This window comes from Chanodichthys erythropterus, chromosome 11 (genome assembly GCF_024489055.1).
Source record: "Chanodichthys erythropterus isolate Z2021 chromosome 11, ASM2448905v1, whole genome shotgun sequence".
Classification (NCBI taxonomy): Eukaryota; Metazoa; Chordata; class Actinopteri; order Cypriniformes; family Xenocyprididae; genus Chanodichthys; species Chanodichthys erythropterus.
The window spans coordinates 39,779,081-39,798,759 of NC_090231.1; the positions used below are offsets into that span (position 1 = coordinate 39,779,081).

The 19,679-nt window shown below is 35.5% G+C and overlaps 1 protein-coding gene across 1 annotated transcript in view; it reads right to left on the reverse strand.

The window, feature by feature from the left end:
• The window catches only part of ndrg2 (NDRG family member 2), a 45,409-nt gene extending 26,121 nt beyond the window's left edge, over window positions 1–19,288 (reverse strand). Inside the window, exon 1 of the mRNA XM_067399772.1 lies at window positions 18,733–19,288. The gene's annotated coding sequence lies outside the window, so the exon portion shown is untranslated. The remainder of the gene's footprint in view (window positions 1–18,732) is intronic.
• Window positions 19,289–19,679: the final 391 nt, after the last annotated feature.

The following is a 19,679-nucleotide window of genomic DNA, read 5'->3' on the forward strand; positions in this document are numbered from 1 at the left end:
CTGAGACCAATTATGGTCTCCAAAGAGAAAAATCCATTGCAATTCATTAACAAATGCAGTAAAAAACCATGAGATACCATGTGGTACAGGGATTTTACCATGGTATTGAGGTGTTTTAACCTCTTCCAACTACTTCAAATATTACTTAAATTATGTTTCGAATTAATAAAAATAAAACAAAAAACCCAAACACTGGCATGACTGCCCATGTGAAAAAGAAGTGTTTAATTGTATTGAAAGTGCACTTAAAATATTAGGTATATTTTTAAAAAATATGTATTTGCAGAAGATGTGTTAATAAAATAAAAGACACTTACGTGAACTTGAGTGTTCCTGACTATATTTCTTACTTTTAAAAAGTGCACTTTATAAAAGATATTTTAATGAGTCGGCGTTCTGACATAGAACATGGAAGCGCTGGACGTAAACAACGCAAAACAATCTAAACAAACGTAAACAATCTGTGAGAATAACACAGAAGAGAATAAAGTCGCTATTTTTGTTTTGTTTTTGCGCACAAAAAGTATTCTTGTCACTTCATAAAATTAAGGTTGAACCACTGCAGTCACGTTGATGGTTTTAATGATGTCTTTAGTATCTTTCTGGACCTTGAACGTGGTGATTATATTGCTGTCTATGGAAAAGTAATATAAATCTCGGATTTTATCAAAAATATTGTGTTCCAAAGATGAACAAAGGTCTTACAGATGTGGAACGACATGAGGGTGACTAAATAAAGGTTTAGTTCACTTTGAAATGAAAATTAACCCAAGCTCACCCTGAAGCCATCCTAGGTGTATTTGACTTTCTTCTTTTTGAATACAGAAATATTAATAAATATCCTGACATGTCCGAGCTTTATAATGGCAGTGATAGGGCTCAATGAGTATGAGCTGAAGGAAGTGCTTCCATCCACATCCATCCATCATGAGCATGTGCTCCACATAGCTCCGGGGTGTTAATAAAGGCCTTCTGAAGCAAAGCGATGCATTTGTGTAAATAAATATCCATATTTAACAAGTTATGGAGTAAAGTATCATACTTGTGACCCCCGTTCACTGCCATTGTAAAGCTTTGATGCGTATGTATTAATATTTCTGCGATTATGTTCATCATAAAGAAGAAAATCATAGACACCTAGGATGGCTTGATCGTGAGTAAAGCTTGGGCTGATTTTCTAATAATTTAATGACAGAATTTCCATTTTTGGGTGAACTAACCATTTAAAGTATATTTTAGATACCATAAAAGCCTATCAGTACTATTCGACCAGTACAATTTAACTGTTTCATTAGACAATAGAAGAATTTACGAAATTACACATAAAGACATACTTAAGTGGGTAAAAAAAACCCTCAACTGTCTTTTGTATAAATTTAAACTATAATATATTTTCATTTAATTGTAAATTACCTGCAATTAAGTATCTGAAAAAATTACACTTTTTAAAGTATATTTTTCCATAAGTACTTAAAAAAAAAAAGTATGCTAAATTGTACTTCTTTTTCACCATGAACTTTCGAAACGATGATTCTGTAAGACATCAATAGAGTTTATGCCTTGTTTTCAGTCAGCATTCATTGATCATGTTGTGCTTATTGATTAGCGTCGAGCTGCTGCCGCAGATGGATGACGTGTCATAAATGAGCCGTGAATGCGATTAATCATGACTGGAGAGCCGTTAACATCGTTAACGTCTAGCCCTGTTCATCTCTTCAGTGCTCGTTATCCTCTCGTCTGCCCCTCTCTCTCTCACTCCAGTGAGTCACTTATACTTCACAACACATAATAACGGCTAAACCATCGGGAGACAGTCTGTCACGAGAAAAGATGACAGAAAAAGAAGCGTAGAGGATGGAATAGAATTGAAAGACAGAAAATGTGTGAAAGAAAAATAAGCAGCGTAGGAGGATTGAGATGAATCTCACTAAAACCTGTCGAGAACTTATCCAGATCACATCTAGTGACAAACTCAAAAGAAAAAAAAGTAGGAATTATTTAAATAATCTTTCATATTTAAAATATTTTCATATGTAAATGTTTAAATTATTAAATAAAATAATTATCTAAAAGAAAATGAAGGCCATTTTTCAGATAAAAATAATTGAGAGAAAAAAAAAAAAAAATCAGAAAAAAAACAATTTCACACACAGTAAACCAATGAGAATTTGGGTGCAGAATGCAGTTTAATGGTGATGAAAAAAAATGTCACAATATTAAATATTTATTATTTTAAATTTAAACCATTTTCATATATAATTGCAAAATATAATATCCTATTTTTCTCTTGTGTTTTTGTGGTGAAATATTACCTGGACCTGTCAAGAACATTTCCAGGTCACACCTACTGACAAAATTAAAAGACAGAAAATTTGAAATTATATAAATAATAATTTATACTCAAAATATAAAATAGATGACTATTTTAATTAGTTCAATATAATATTTTGAAAGTCTGTTATCGCATTAAGAATAATGCAGAGAACAAAAAGAAGTCAGAAATATAATATTCAGAACCAATAAACCATGGAGAATTTGGGTGAAAATGTGGTTTATTTGTCATGAAAAAATGTCATTTTTTTTTATTTATATTTTAAATCATTTTAATATATCATTGTGAAATATAATTTACTATTTTTCTTATGTGTTTTTGTAGTGAAATATAACTTGAACATGTTTTTGAGAGATTTACCCCTCAAGGCCAGAAATCATAGTTAAAATTGACATACACTCATTGGAGTCACATGACTCCAATCAGCAGTGAAGAAAACAGCATGAAAATGAAATTGTATTTGCTTCTGAAGAGAGTGATGGAGTTATTTCAGAGGAATATTGGTATTGAGAGTGAAAGCGAAGCTAAAACAGGCCACGAGTCTATTGACAGGCTCTAATGCATTTTGCGCAGGAGTGGATGGATCGATACAAACAGCCGACCGACCCGCACACACTCGGTTACGACACACAACCCATCTCTCCTCTGGTATGAATGCATATGAGACTATGCTAATATGCTCTGAATATGCAGATATATTCAAATCACGCCTTGCACTGTAAAAGACAATCATCTTGTCTAGAATCTCAACGCTGAACATTTCTTAAGCTGAAATCTGCAAAAAAAAATGGTGAACAGGTTTGTCTTGCTCAGCTGAAACACGACACAGTAGGATTAGCTAAAAGAACATCTTTGTGCATATATTTTAATTATATAATAAAAAGGGGACTTCAATCTTAGACTAATCGCATATAAGAAAGGCATGCATTTATCTTCACAAACCAATGGACAACATGGTGAAATCGACTAGTGAGCGAGTTCATTTCCTCTGGATTTGACTGCACTGCCCAAAGCTGTGGGAAGTTGTGCAACCCATTTGAATTTGACAAAGATTTCTCTGTTACAAACCCCTATGAGACCCAAATGACGTGATGAAGCTAGCTGAAACCATATTAAACAGCCCAAAAATCTTAAACAGCATCGACTAGGAAAACAGCGCAAAACTTTCAGCCAAAACCAAACATAAATAAGGCTGCTCAATCCACATAAGCTGTAGGGAACTGTGGTATTTTGACAGATTCATACTAAATATGATATTATATTATACACGTGTGAATATATGTTGCGAATATCAGTATGTCAACTTCAATGTCCAAATAAATGTTGGATTGTGCAATTATTACACTGCATGCAAAAAGTCATTAAACTTATACATATGATCATATATAATAATGTTATCATATTATTTAAATACAGCAGTGAAATTTAAAATGTTGGTCATTCATGTGCACATACTGTTCAAAGGTTTGGGGTCTGTCAGAGATTTTTTGAAATACTTTTATATTTTTATCCAGCAAGCAGGCATTAAATTGATCAAAAGTGACAGTAAATACATTATTTTACAAAATATTTCTATTTTAAATAAATGCTGTTCTTTTGAACTTTCTATTCAACAAAGAATCCTGTAAAAAAAATATTCACTATAACTATTTTCAACATTGATGATAATCAGAAATATTTCTTGAGCAGCAAATCAGCATATGAGAATGATTTCTGAAGGATCATGTGACACTGAAGACTGGAGTAATGATGCTGAAAATTCAGCTTTGATCACAGGAATAAATTACATTTTTAAAAATATTTAAACAGAAAACAGCAAAACATTTCTTTATTTTACTTATTTTATCAAATAAATGCATCCTTGGTGAGCAGAAGAGTCTTCTTTTTAGAAATATTAACAAATCTTACAGACTCCAAACTTTTGAATGGTAGTTTAACTAAAAAAAAAAATGTATTTTCACATTAGGATTAGTTCACTTTTACATAAAAAATTCTCACCCCCATGTCATCGAAGATGTTCATGTCCTTCTTTCTTCAGTCGAAAAGAAATTAAGGTTTTTGATGAAAACATTCCAGGATTATTCTCCTTATAGTGGACTTCAATGACCTCCAAACATTTGAAGGTCAAAATTACAGTTTCAGTGCAGCTTCAAAGGGCTTTAAATTATACCAAACAAGGAATAAGGGTCTTATCTAGCGAAACAATCAGCCATTTTCTAAAAAAATACAACTGTATATGCTTTATAAACACAAATGATCGCCTTGCACGTGCCGTATGTCCTACACCTTCCCTATTCTACTTACGGAGAAAAACTAAACTGGCACTGCGTTCATTCCGTAAGTTGAATAGGGAAGGCGTAGGACATACAGCGTAAGCGTTTTAAAGAATGCGGAAAGCAGAAACACGTGCAAGGCGATAATTTGTGTTTATAAAGAATATACAGGTTTTTTTTTTTTCCAAAAATGACCGATCATTTCCCTAGATAAGACCCTCATTCCTCGTCTGGTAACGTTTAAAGCCCTTTGAAGCTGCACTGAAACTGTAATTTTGACCTTCAACCGTCTGGAGGTCATTGAAGACCACTATAAGAATGAGAATAATCCTGGAATATTTCCATCAAAAACCTTAATTTCTTTTCGACTGATGAAAGAAAGACATGAACATCTTGGATGACATGGGGGTGAGTGAATTATCAGAAAAATTGTATTTGAAAGTGGACTAATCCTTTAAAGGCACAGTATGTAGTTTTTTGCCGCTAGAGGTCGCTTATTCAAAACAAAGGTGTAGCTTGATGACGCCTTGATTTCGCGGGATCATGGGAGGTGTTTTCTTCACGTCTACAGCTGGTGGAAAAGATTCCGACAGGGCTTGGGCAGAAATCATATTCATTAAAGATTTATTAACATTACTGTAGTATGAAGCAAGGTGAGGCTGAAAGCCGTTGGAGCTGAACGAGGCCACTGGAATGATTGCTAATGAGACACAAGCGTGTCAGCACGGCTCGAGAGCAGAAGAACTTATTATGCCTCAGACGGCCACTTCCGCTTCTTCCAGTCAAAAATATGTGGGGTAACGCGGTGCTGTTTTATCATATTAGATTTGTGTGTTGAAAGTTGTTATAATGCTAATCTGCGTTTGCTTGGTGGCTACTATGAGACACTTGTTGCACACTGCAGTAAGTTAGATCGATATTAGGCATGGTAAAACATGGTAAATCAAGAAAACAAGATTTACACAATAAGACTTACTGTGTTTAGCTATATTATGATTAGTTTTCTGTCGTTAAATGTATCCAAACAGTTGCTCGCCTGTCTAATAAAACACATAATATTTTAAAGCGTCTTTGGTGTTTCCATGGTTTCTACAAAATAAAACCGTAAACCGAGGTTAATGCGGGTATGATGTCATTGATAGGCGACACATGGACACGGTCCGTGTCCTGGTTAAAATTGCTTATTTCTCTAGATTTAAACATTCTCATAAGTACTCAATTCAACAAATTATATAATTGTTATATTATACATATTTACACCAAAATCTTACACATTTATTTCTTACATTGTGCCTTTAATGCCGCAAATGTCATCAACTAGCAATGCTAGAGTTTAGAAAAGCACAAAACATTATAGAGACATTTTATAGTGACATACTTACAGGAAAGAGATAAATGCAAAGATCGCAAGAGTTACACAATCCCTGGCCCCTGTTACTGAACTGTCTCTCTCTCTCATGGCCTGCTTATGAGACTTCAAAAACAGCTCCAGTGTTAACTGATAAACAACTCCACTGGCAAACACGCTGCTGTTTTCATCTCTCTCTCTCTCTCTCTCTCTCTCTGTCTGTCTGTTCAGTGCCAGCCCATCCCTCCTTCTCTCCTACACGCCAATAAATGCAGAAATGCCTGAGGAAACTGTAAAGCTCCAGTGAGACCTACACTAAAAATGCTTCAGTTTTTGCAAATTTTACACACAGCGACACCTCTGATTTATCACATCCACACATTTCTTCATTTCCCACATAAAAAAGTAATTCAGTAATCGCTCTTTAACTGCTCAATGTTTGAGTGCAAATGTGCAGAATGAGCTACAATGCAAAAATTAATGTTCTTCCTCACTATTTTTGTTGTTTTATTATCTCAGTATTTATTATTTTCCAGTACAAATAACATTAAATCAAGATCCAATTATTGGAGAAGCAAAATAACCTAACATAATAAGTTTTGATTTCTGAAAAAATTTATTTGTAGCCTAAATGTAAGCTTAGAAAAAATGAAATTGGGTCTGAAAATTAATCTTAAAGGATTAGTACACTTCAGAATTAAAACTTTCCTGATCATTTACTCACCTCCATGTCATCCAGGATGTTTATGTCTTGTTTAGGATGTTTGGGTTTTTGAGGAAAACATTCCAGGATTTTTCTCCATACTTCATCAGGGACCAATGGGTTGAAGGTCCAAATTGCAGTTCCAGTGCAGCTTTAAAGAGCTCTACATGATCCCAGAAGAGGAATAAGGGTCTTGTCTAGTATAGTCATGTGTGACGTAGGCGGAAGTACTGATTCAGTGTCTAACAAAGCGAACATGCAAAGTCAAACGGCCTTTACAAAAAAAGGTAAAACAACAATGTCGGACGATTTTGAAGATGGACGAGAAAATGAGATGGAGTTTATCACCCTACCGCGGTATTTCCGTATACATCACGTGTGACCTTTCCAACGTGATTGCGTAATGTGTGGCGCATCACAGAGCAGTGCAAGACGACCATTTGTGGTTAAAAAGTCTGGTGCAGACTGTCTGGTGCAAAAAAAAAAAAAAAAAAGTCTGGTGCATTTCGAGGTGTCTTGACAAAAGAGGAGATTCCTGTCGTGTGAGGAAGATCCATTCAGATCTGCTCCGATGGATAGATCCGTTTAGATCCACTCTGACGGACAACAACAACAACAATAAAAAAACTCCCTAAGACTTCCAGCTCATCCATCCAGATAGCAAAATTGTCTGTTTTTACTGTTATTTCTATATTCCTTATGTTCTATTTTTATTATTCGTCTTTATGTAAAGCACTTTGAATTACCACTGTGTATGAAATGTGCTATACAAATAAAAGTGCCTTGCCTTGCCTTAAAAAGTATATACATTTTTATTTTTTTTAGAAAATGGCCGATCTTTTCACTAGACAAGACCCTTATTCCTCATCTGGAATCGCGTAGAGCCCTTTGAAGCTGCATTGAAACTGCAATTTGGACCTTCAGCCCATTGAACCCCACTGAAGTTCATTATATGGAGAAAAATCCTGGAATGTTTTCCTCAAAAACCTTAATTTCTTTTCAACTGAAAAAAGAAAGACATAAACATCTTGGATAACATGGGGGTGAGTAAGGATTACCAATTTTAATTCTGAAGTGAACTAATCCTTTAATACAAAGGGGAAAAAAGACCTCACTGACAGATATTTGTTCATGTTTTAATATTAATACATTTTTTTTTTTTTCAGAAAACAGGACTTAATATCTCAAGCCATTTTTCTTCTAGTAAATATATCTTGTGACGTTCACGTTTAGTAATGTGACAATGCTTGATTTAATAAACACTAATAAAAGTCAATGGCTGACATAGAGCATAAAGAGTTATAAAATTAAACTTAAGCTAATGAAACATGAAATACAGTGAATACTGTAACACAGAGATTCTCAAAGCCTTCCTTAACAATAAAATCTCAAATCTCAGTGATGACATGTATGCTCAACCATCATTCTGTGCTGATCTGGAATCAGTTTTGAGCTTCAAATTGTCATTGAAATGCTTTGGGTACAGATGAGAGAAGCTTGACGCCTGCGGCTGACTGACTGTAGCAGGATATTGAGGGTTTAAATCAAAGCAGAGGACAGAAAGATGAAAAGGGATTGTGTGTCGTCAACCCAAACAATGATTCAGTGAGAGATGAAGAGGATGCTGTGTGTTTGTGTGTAACAGTAACTTTAATATTTAAAGGATTACACCGATATGAGCAGGGTGTGTCATTTTTACAGTGATTACAGGCATAATAGCATAGCAAAATGAGAATTACTAAAGATGAGATTGGGTCAACACAATTTCACCCTCGGTTCTGCGACGTCTGCGTGCCAGATGAAGTTGGATCATCTCAATACCAAATACATTTGCTACGTTTTATTACACAAACACTGAATGCAACTTTTTTTTCTTCCATTTATCCAGATTGCACTATAAAAATGTGCTGAGTATTTTTGACTTGTTTTCCAGTACAAATATCTAAACATTCTTAAATCAAGATACATTTACTGGATATGCAAAATAACTAAGATAAGTTTTGGTTTTTCAATTTTTCAAGTCCACTATGGACAAAAATCCTGGAATGTTTTCCTCAAAAACTTTAATTTCTTTTTGACTGAAGAAAGACATACACATTTTGGATGACATGGGGGTGTTTAAATTATCAGGAAATTTTAATTTAAGTGAACTAATCCTTCAAATCAAGATACATTTACTTGAGAAGCAAAATGACTTATGGCATCAAGTCTTGAAGTTATAAGAGTAATACTCAAAGTTTTGAGTTATACTCAAAACAAGAAAAAAAAAAAAAATAAATATCTAAACAAATATCTAAACATTTCTAAAACAAGAGACATTTACACTAAATCAAATGGTGAAGAAACCATTTTTACTCAGAAATAGCTAATTTCACAAATAATGATAAAGAAACAAGTAATTAAGCATGAAATTTCAAAGCAGAAAAACTAAAATAAAATTTTCTCTAATAATTTTGTAAAAATCAATTTACATTTGAAAAGCAAAATTGCAAGATATTAAGTCATGTTTTCTGTAAAAAAATAAATAAATTAGTTTATGACATGACATTTTATGACATTTTTTTAAGTGAGATTAAAATTAAGTGAGATTTTGTGCTAAAAACAAATATAAATATCTGCCAATGTGGTCAGAAAATAAAGTTAATTCAAAAAGAAAACAAGTTTATTTGTCTACATTGGCAGATGAGGGCAGAGATGCCCTGAGAGACCTAGAGCTGTTTCACAAGTGTTTGTGTTTAGAGCTCCAATCTAGAGTTTAATGGGCTCATCAGCAAAAAATCGTTACAAATAGTGCATGTTTGTGTTCGGTGAGAGTTTATTCAGCATCAGGGACAAAATTTAGCAAAAAAAATTAGCTAAATCTGACAAAAACCACCTCAAAAGTAATAAGTATCTTGATAAATAATAATAATAAAAAAAAAATAATAATTACAACATTGGCAGATACTATGCCCTTTTTCAAAGCATAAACTCACTTATTTTTGATACATTATTCAGACAACTAAACTTTATATGTTGTCATTTGCTTCTCAAGTAAATGTACCTTAATTTAAGAATATTTAGATATTTGTACTGAAAAACAAGACAGACTTACTGCAACAGAATTCTCTAGAAATCTGGAGGTTGAGTTTCAGTTTGGTAGTAGTAGGGCAGGACACGTTTAGAGGCTTGACGGTATTTTTAGGCGTTATGATAAAGGACACTGGGATATGTTGCGGCCGGGCTATTCTCAGGCAAGCAGTTGTATATCGGTGTGGATTACATTCCTGAAGACATCAGGCCACATGCGACTGCCTGGTTCTTGCGCAAACCTCAAGTAACATTTGGAAACGTTATAAAAACATTATGTTTTTCATACTTTAAGGTTACAAACATCATACTGTCAATCAAGAACGCAGACCACTGAATATGAAGTAAAGCAAACAGAAAAAACCTGAGTCAATCTCATCAGCGAATGGAGAAACGTCCTTGTAGTAGTGACCAAGAGTTGAGGACGGTGTAGTGTGACTTTACTGGTAAGTGTGTGTTAACTGAGAGCTATTTCAAGAGTTCAGCCATGTTGGGCAGAGATGCCCTGAGAGACCTAGAGCTGTTTCACAAGTGTTTGTGTGTAGAGCTCCAATCTAGAGTTTAATGGGCTGATCAGTTTATCCGGCATTAGGAAAAAACTTTTGCAAAAAAAATTAGCTAAACCTGACAAAAACCACCTCAAAGGTCATAAATATCTTGATAAAAAAATAAATAAATAAAGTAAATAATACAAAAATAAATAGAAAAAGTTTTATTTTAGTGTTAAGTGAAATGTAGATTAAATTGAAAAACAGACTTACTGAACTTGAACTTCAACAATTGCAACTGTCTACATCGAAAGAAATGATCGTGTTTTGCAGCGATGCCATAGAAGAACCATTTTTGGTTTCCCAAAGAGTCTTTGTCGGAACAGTTCTTAAAAGAACCAATTTTTTTCTTAGAATAAAGAACATTTTATAATCTAAAAAAACTTTTTTTCTTCTTTAAAGAATCTTTTGTGCAAAGGAATGATTCCATGGGCGTTAAAGGTTCTTTATGGAACCATTGATGCCAAAAAAGAATCTTTATTTTTAAGAGTAAATATTGTCAGCAGTTGGACTTTAAAAATGCCCCACTTGTTTGAATGACATACTGCCATTTTAGCGTGTGTATGAGAAACATGAAAAGTGAATAACTTCAGAACAGTGCTAATGGACAAAACTAAACCTCTGGACCATCCATTTGACACCTAAACATAAACAAATACCACAGTTTAGCCATGGATACTACATGTACTGTATATCACCAGAGTTTAAAGCCTGGACCTCCATGAATCAGACAAAGCATTTGTTTTCTTCCTTAAATCTGTTCATCTCTCTGATTGTAGAACGAAAAACTTAGTTTGCCTTCAAATATTCCCACTTGGGACTTTAAAAAACGACTTAATAAATTCTCAAAATGCATGATTTCTCTATGGGACAAAATATGATATAATGTTCGTAACTGCATTTCTTTGTGCATTACAGTGTTGATTTGTATTAAGTCTGTGTCGAAGGAAAATAAATGTGACACCTGTGTGATTGTGTTGCTTGCAGAGGAATTAATTAATCAAACACACACACACACACGTTTGTTTTTGTGAATTGTGGGGACTTTCCATAGGCCGCAATGCATTTTATACTGTACAAACCGTACTTTCTATCCCCCTACCCTACCCCTACCCCTAAACCTAACCATCACAGGAAACTGTGCACACTTTTATTTTCTCACAAAAACATCATTTAATATTTTTATTAATTAATTTACATTGTTGGGACCGGTGGCTGGTCCCCACGATGTAGGTGAACTCAGGTTTATATTACATTGTGTAATGTAATATAAACAAAAGCACACACACACACACACACACACACACACACACACATGTTTGTTTTTGTGAATTGTGGGGACTTTCCATAGACTTCAATGCATTTTACACTGAACAAACTGTACATTCTATCCCCCTACCCTGCCCCTACCCCTAAACCTAACCCTCACAGGAAACTGTGCAAACTTTTACTTTTTCACAAAAACTCATTCTATATGATTTATAAACCCATTTACATTGTGGGGACCGCTGGCTGGTCCCCACGATGTAGGTGAACTCAGGTTTATATTACATCATGGGGACATTTGGTCCCCACAATGTAATATAAACAAAAGCACACACACACACACACACACACACACACACACACAGTGAGCATGATGGAACTAGTAACAAACAACTTTTAAAATGAGCAAAGTATTAAAAGTAACCAATCTATTCACAACAACAGCACACAGCTCTTGGCTTTGCCCCTGTGTTTGTTCATCTAGAAAGTTTAGATGACAAAAGAAAAGAAAATGAGGCACTGCAGCCACCATGGAGACACTGAGAGATGCCAAAACGCTCAGTGTTGTTTTCCTGATCCTTTACTTCTGTGTTTCCCACAGCGATGGTGCCGCATACATCACTTCAGCTGGAAAAGAGCAGCCAACACCCTGATGGATTACTAGCACTAACTACTCACTATTACTCACACTCACTATCTGTTTGTGTGCATCTATCTATCTATCTATCTATCTATCTATCTATCTATCTATCTATCTATCTATCTATCTATCTATCTATCTATCTATCTATCTATCTATCTATCTATCTATCTATCTATCTATCTATCTATCTCCTTTCCTCTCACTCTCTCACTCCTGTCTATCCATCCATCCATCCATCCATCCATCCATCCATCCATCCATCCATCCATCCATCCATCTCCTTTCCTCTCACGCCTGTTCTGTTCTTTACACTTTGATTTTTTTTTCTCCAGCAGTTTAAATTTCACCAAATCATTACATCTCAGTGCGTACTTGCAAACTTTCAGTAAAGCCCAGTGACTCTGTTCATTACAGAGAATCAAACATTCGATGTGATTAAGTGTCCTTGCGTAACTGATGTGCATCATTAAAGAGCCACATCACTGAAAGACAACATGTTCTCTCTCAAACATACACTCGTTCCTGGAACGACCTTCGCACTGGAGGCTTGTCACCATTTGGTAGCGACACACAAAAAAACCTCTCCAGATCTTATTAAGCAGATGTAATCTATGACCATGGCCGTGAGGACATGACATCACTGAAATGTCTTAAACTCCTTTGCTTATGTAAACCCTCTCAGTTTACCCAGAATTCTGCACCAGTTCAATGTTTCACAGCGTAACATCATTCAGTGCAACAAGACAAAACAAGAAAGTTTTTTCAAGCAAACATTGCATTAAAATGATTCTGTAATTACTTTCACAGCATCACAGTTACGAAACAACTCTATAGCCAAAAGCAACATGTGGGCGGAGTCAAATAACTAAGCACATGGCAACATGGTTATTCTTTGCACTTATTACGACAGGTTACAACAAGCCTGCATGAGAATGGCTTATTCTGTCAACAGGGCCACACACCAAATATTTATATTTGCTCTGAAATGACTTAAAATGGTGGTGGTGGATGGGGGTTAATTGGGGTTTATTATTTCAACTAAACAGACACTAACAAATTATATTCAAAATATGGTAAAAATCAAAGTGTATTCCACAATTGTTCACTAAATCAACAAAAAGAAGCAGGATATTCTCAAAATTTTTGAATCAAAGACCCCCTTTGTCCAACATAATATTTGAAGGTCCTACAAACTGGCTATTTATTTTGGTTTCAAACTTATTAACAGAAACTGGGAGTACGTTGATACGTATATTAAATTAATTAAACATTTTGTGATACTTTTAGCATTTTAATGACATTTTAATTCATTTTTAAAATATAATTTAATAATTTTAAGTAATCTTTGAAGAGTCTCAGTCCATTGGTTGAAAATTATTGTTCTACTATGTTTAGTAAAACATAATTATTACCATAATTACCAATTACTGAATCGAGTTGATTCACTGAAATGAGCAGTTTGAAATGTTTCACAAATTAATGAAACTTACAAGCTCTCTTTCTACTTGAGTTCATATCAGAGATGCTATTAAAACACATTAGTCTTAAAAATCTTAAAGTCACAAGACAAGGAAGGATCACAAAACTAGTTTTATGGCATGATCTTTAGGAAACTTAATTATCAACTAGTAAAACATTTTATTCCACTACACAGGAGATTCTTGTTTTACAAACTACATTCAAATCCACCCACATACCAATATTTATTCTCATCTTTTAGATGTACACAAGCTAAAGAGGGCAGAGTGAGGTGAGTAAATGAATGGAGAGAAACCCACAGAGAGCAAAAATAGCTGGAGTTGAATGGTTGGAGGATGCGGGGGAACAGAGGGAGCTTTGTACCGCCATGAGCAGATCCACAAAACACAAGTTTCCAGTGACCTGAAGTCACCTCTGTGACTCTCTGACTGTTCACTGATCTGTTTCACCCTTACTATTCTCATCCCAGTTACAGGTTCAGTCTTACACCGCATTCCATTGTCACCTGGGAATATCAAACTACACTGCAATATCAACTAACTTTTACATGGTACATTTACCAATTGAAGGACAGACTGAATGACAGACAGAACAAATGAATAAATGGACAGACAGGCAGGGGTTTAGTGGGGGGTAATTGAGAATGAATGGCGGAAATCACGTGAGAGGAGGCTATACTGTACCTCCATCATGCTATATGTTTGGATGCAATTGGTTATGATTGGCTATGATTGGTGCAAGCAATAAATCCCGCCTCTTGTTTTCATGAATGTTCCACGTTCGTGAATCAGTCTGAATTATCAAAATGAAAGCGTTAATGGGAAGACTAATTTAAAAAGTAAGTAAACAGCTCAGCCACTTAGATATCATCACTTTATGTCAAGTCAAAATCAAACTTGAAATGGCCTGAAAACTTTGGTAAGCAATCAGCTTGGTGTCTGTGACCAGTATTTACCAAACTTGTTAACTATAATGATCCAAAAATAAGTTGACTATTAAAAAGAACAGCTGAACATCAGCTCACAAATAAGATACATTGTTTAAATTGTTACTGCCTTTAGTTATTATTTTGGAATGAATGTAAAAATGCTTAAAACACTAACTTGATGAGATTGATACTTGGTCAGACAGACAGACAGAATGAACAAATGAACAATGGAGGGATGGACAGAGAGACAGACAGACAGACAGAATGATAGAATGAACAAACAACAGACGGATGGGCGGTCAGACAGATGGACAGACAAAAAGACAGAATGAACATACAATCAATGGAAAGAGGTACTGATATTTCTGTATTTCTCTATATATATCTGTCTGACCGTTCGTCCGTCCATCCATCCATCCATCGTTCTGTCATTTCAGTCGTTCTATCTATTCTACAACTAGAAGTCAAGTTATTATTTGTTGTTTGTCAACTTGGATAGGCGACACGACTTTTGTCAGGGTGTGTAGATAGACAGATTCTCATACCACCAATAAATGAAAGTTTCCTAATAGATGGATAGCTTCCCTACTGTCATTGCACTACTGAGTAAGTCTAAAAAAATTATCTTCTTTTATTCATTGCTCATAGTAATGATGTGTTGTACACAGGGTGCCATTCAATCACTCAATGCACAGCAGAGACTACATGATAATACTATACGGAGCCCACTGGTGTCTTCTTACATGCCCAAACCATGAATAGAACCCAAACAGTGACCAGAGTCCTGAGACCAGCTGCTCTTACATCATGAGCAGCTGTGATGTTGTGAACGGACATCACGTTAAGGGTCTTTAAAGGGACAGTTCATCTAAAAATTATGTAATTTACTCACTCTAATCTTGTTAGCATGAAAGGAGACTGAAATGGAAGATGAGTCACACTGTCAAGCGCCAAATAACACAATTTGTTCACTATATTCTGAAGCTATAGGGCCTAATGGTAAGAGAGTCAGACTGCTAAGCCGAAGGTTGCGGGTTCGATTTTCAATACCGGCAGGAAGTGACTGAGGTGCACTTGATCAAGGCACCTAACCCCCAATTGCTTCCCGGGCGCCACAGCAAAATGGCTGCCAACTGCTCCAGGTGTGTGTGTTCACTACTCACTACTCCTAAGTAAAGTGTTTGCACTAACTTGGATGGGTTAAATGCAGAGGACAAATTCCAAGTATGGGTTATCATACTTGGCTTTCACATGTCACTTAACTTAAAAGTCAACGTAAAATTTACACGAACCCTTTACTTCCTTGATATATATTCCAACCTTAATAACCTTAATAAATCCTTAATAGGATTTTTACTTCTGGAACTAAAAGTAGTTGGACGGGGAGGGGTTGCAAACTAAGAGGGATTGATGACATCAACTGAAAAGAAAAATCATTTCAGAGGCGGAGCAAGTTATTATGTAAACATTATCATGCCAGAAAGAGTGCTGTTACATTGAAAATCAGCAGGATCATGTGTCGTGTGTCACCAAGCACCACACAATCTGACAGCCTGTCTGGAGCTCAGACCAATCAAATTAGAGGACTAGAAAAAAAACTAAACTGTTGCTTGTTTTTGATGAAAGATTAAGATAAACACTGAAAAAACATTCACAATAACAACAGGAACATGTATTAAGGGACTACAAGAGTCCGTTATGATATTCTCTTTACATCAAATCTTCAAAAAGGCATTTTAACATAATGTGAGTTTTGAAGGTGGAAATTTGAGTGCTGTGGTGGAAATTTTATCCAAACTTGTTAGGCTACTTAAATTTGATGTTACTCGCACAAAGCTATCGTATGACTTCAGAAGACTAGAATTATAGTCATATAATAGACTAATTTTATCCCAGCTAACGGAACATTCTCAGAATGTTCTGGCAAGGTTCTCTCAAAGTTATGAACATACATTCTTCTAGTAACGTTAATAGAACTTTCGTTCAAAGTTATCTGGACTTTAATAACGTTATCAAAGCATTAGCACAAACACTATTAATGGAACATTTAGTTGAATGTCTAATGGGTTTTTTAAATGTTACTACTTACTAAGTGTTAAAGATGGTTAAGACTGAACATTACCTTAATGTTTTCTCTAACCTTCACATAACCAAGAAAAACAGTTTGAACATTCTGAGAACATTCAGAAATAACGTTTTCAAATGTTTTGAAGCATGGAAGCTGGTTTGAGCTGGTTTATGCTGGTCATGAGCTGGTTTAAGCTGGTCAAGTGCTGGTCCTAAGCAACTAGCTCCAGCTCAGGACCAGCTTAGGACCAGCACTTGACCAGCTTATGACCAGCTAAGGAGTGCTGTGGGAACTTAACGAGGCCGCTGGAACGATTGCGCAACACACAAGCAGCGGAACTTTTATTATGACACAGTCGAAGCGCCGCTTACGCTTTGCCGGTCATGACTCTGTGTATTATTAGATACATTTGAGTGCGTTGACAATTATGTTGTAACGTTACTCTGTGTTCACTCGGCGGCTGCTGAGAGACACTTGTTTGAGACACACTGCAGTAAGCTAGATTGATTTAAGAATATCATATTAAATGATGGCTTGTGTTGATAAATGGCATGCAATTCATTTTAAAATGTATTGTATGATGGAGAAAATTTTGTATTACTGTTACTAAGAATAAAGCTGCATCTGATTATGCTATGTTAGCTACTTCACAAAATAGTGTTTTTCTCTGAGGCATGGTAAAGGATGGTACTCGCAAAAAAATCAAGAAAATTAGACTTAAACAATAAGACTAAACATGTTGAGCTATAACAACAGTTAGTTTTCTTTCTATAAATATATCAAAACAGTTGTTTCCTTGTCTATTAAAACGTGTAATATATTAAAGCGTCTTTGGTGTTTCCATGGTTTCTACAAAATAAAACCGGAAACCGAGGCATACCTAGAGTTAATGCGGGTATGACACAACTGACAGGCGACTTTTCACACGTCCCGGAGCCTTAAAAATGCAATTTTCTCACGATTTACAAATAGTTGGAAACATTTGGGATATTGTAAGTACTCAAAATATACATATAATTACATATTGCACCTTTAAGTACAGTTCAATTTTGTCTTTTTTTTTTATCTTTTTGCATTACGTAAAATAATAATAATTATATATATATATATATATATATATATATATATATATATATATATATATATATATATATATATATATATATATATATATACAAACATTACGTTAAATAAATGGCAGAATTGTGTTTTTTTTTTTTTTTTGGTGAACTATCTCTTTAAAGCTTGTATGACTCACTGAAGACCCCAGATAAACCACCAGGGGACTTGATAAACCGCCGCTTCAGTGTATCTCAGTGAGTCCAGCCGCTTTTCCAGGACACGGTTTTTGTGCGTATTTGTGTTGCATGCAGTCGTGGCTGGAAAAGGCCTTTGCGGGTTTGTCTGGGCCCGCGACACACCTCCCTTTGACATTGACACACATTCTCCACAGCCACGGCGCGTAAGTGAACAGAGCTCTGCAGAACCGCTGAAAAGCCCACGACTGGAGCTGCAGCCCGCTGTGTGAGCCTCTGTTTTCCTTTTAAAATTCAAGTTCACGTCAACAAAAAAAACAAAAACACTTATGCATCACTCCTGCGCAAATGCATGAACAAAGACCATAATCAAACTCAGTAGTACACTGACATGTTAAGTGACGTTTGCGCACTCAGTGCCCATAAACCCATCAACAACTCCTGGAAAAAATATGGGTTGGTTTCTGTAATACTCGCAACCTTAAGGTTACACAGTCATGGTTCATATTAAGCAAGCTTATTTTAATGCAGCTTTATGTTTACAAGTTTCCAGCCGCTGGAACAGATTGGGGTCACGTATCATGTGTCGTTTAAAACGGATATTTTCGGCACGATTACGGTCTATGAATTTATAGATTTTATTCCATTGTGCACAACAAACCGTGACCGTTCCTTATGGGGAAAACATTGTTGCATGCATTTAAAAACATTAAATAGTCTAATTGCATATGTAGCCTACAAATTAGGCATGGGCTGTTATAAAAAAAAAAAAAAAAAAAAAAAAAAAAAAACGAGAAAAGAAAAAGAAATTGCACTTACCTCTAATGTAAAATAATGGTGATGTCGGTGTGCCCAATTTCCCTAAAATACACAAATAAGCAAAAGTCGACACTCCTTTGTCTTTGAAATATATGTGTATTTTTCACAGTCTTGACCCTGGGTCGCTCCCAGTGCTCTTGAGCTCGTACTTTCTTTCCAGCAGCGTTTGTTATTTTCTTCTCCCTCTTTTCCTCGCTCAGTATTACCCCGTTTTTGTCCTTTCTGAAGCCACAGAAGAAGAAAAAAATCGTACAAAAATATGGAGCCGTCAATCAAAGAAGTCGACTTGAGTTATGGATGGGGGAGCACGAAATTAGGCATCGAGCTCCAGGCGTCAGTGCTGATGTGTTTGAGGACAGATATATGGCGTATGTGTCGTAAAAAGCTATTCCTGTAACAAACCCTTTAACATACCCATACTCAGACGCTGAATGTCAAAGAAACCCCGTTCTTAAAAAAACGGCTCCCCCCTGTTTTCGGAAATGGTTCGCGCCCGTTGTTGAATCGCCTGGTGGAACAAAACGCGTTCGCATTCCAAGGTTCTGGTTACAGCTGCGCTGCAGTCTTAAGCAAGAGGTTCGTGTGATTTGGAGTGCGTCAGAAGATATAAATACACTAATCTCTAATTACTTCCAGAAATGTATAGGATATGCAAATTGGGTAGACGAATGATTTGGAAAAACAAATGAAAAGGTGACGCGTCACGCTCCTCATCATAAAAGCTCGCTTCAGACAGTCCTGAAGAGCTATTGATGGGTTAAATTAGTACACATTCTCAATTAAGATACAAAATAATTAAAACATATGTACAAGACACTTTATCAGAGCTGTTTCTCTGCCAGACTAAAGTTACCACAGTAACTACTGTGGTATTTGTAGTAAGACTAAAATTAAACAAAAACAGCATGCTATTAGTAAAAGTAGCCTATCTCAGAAACATTACAGCT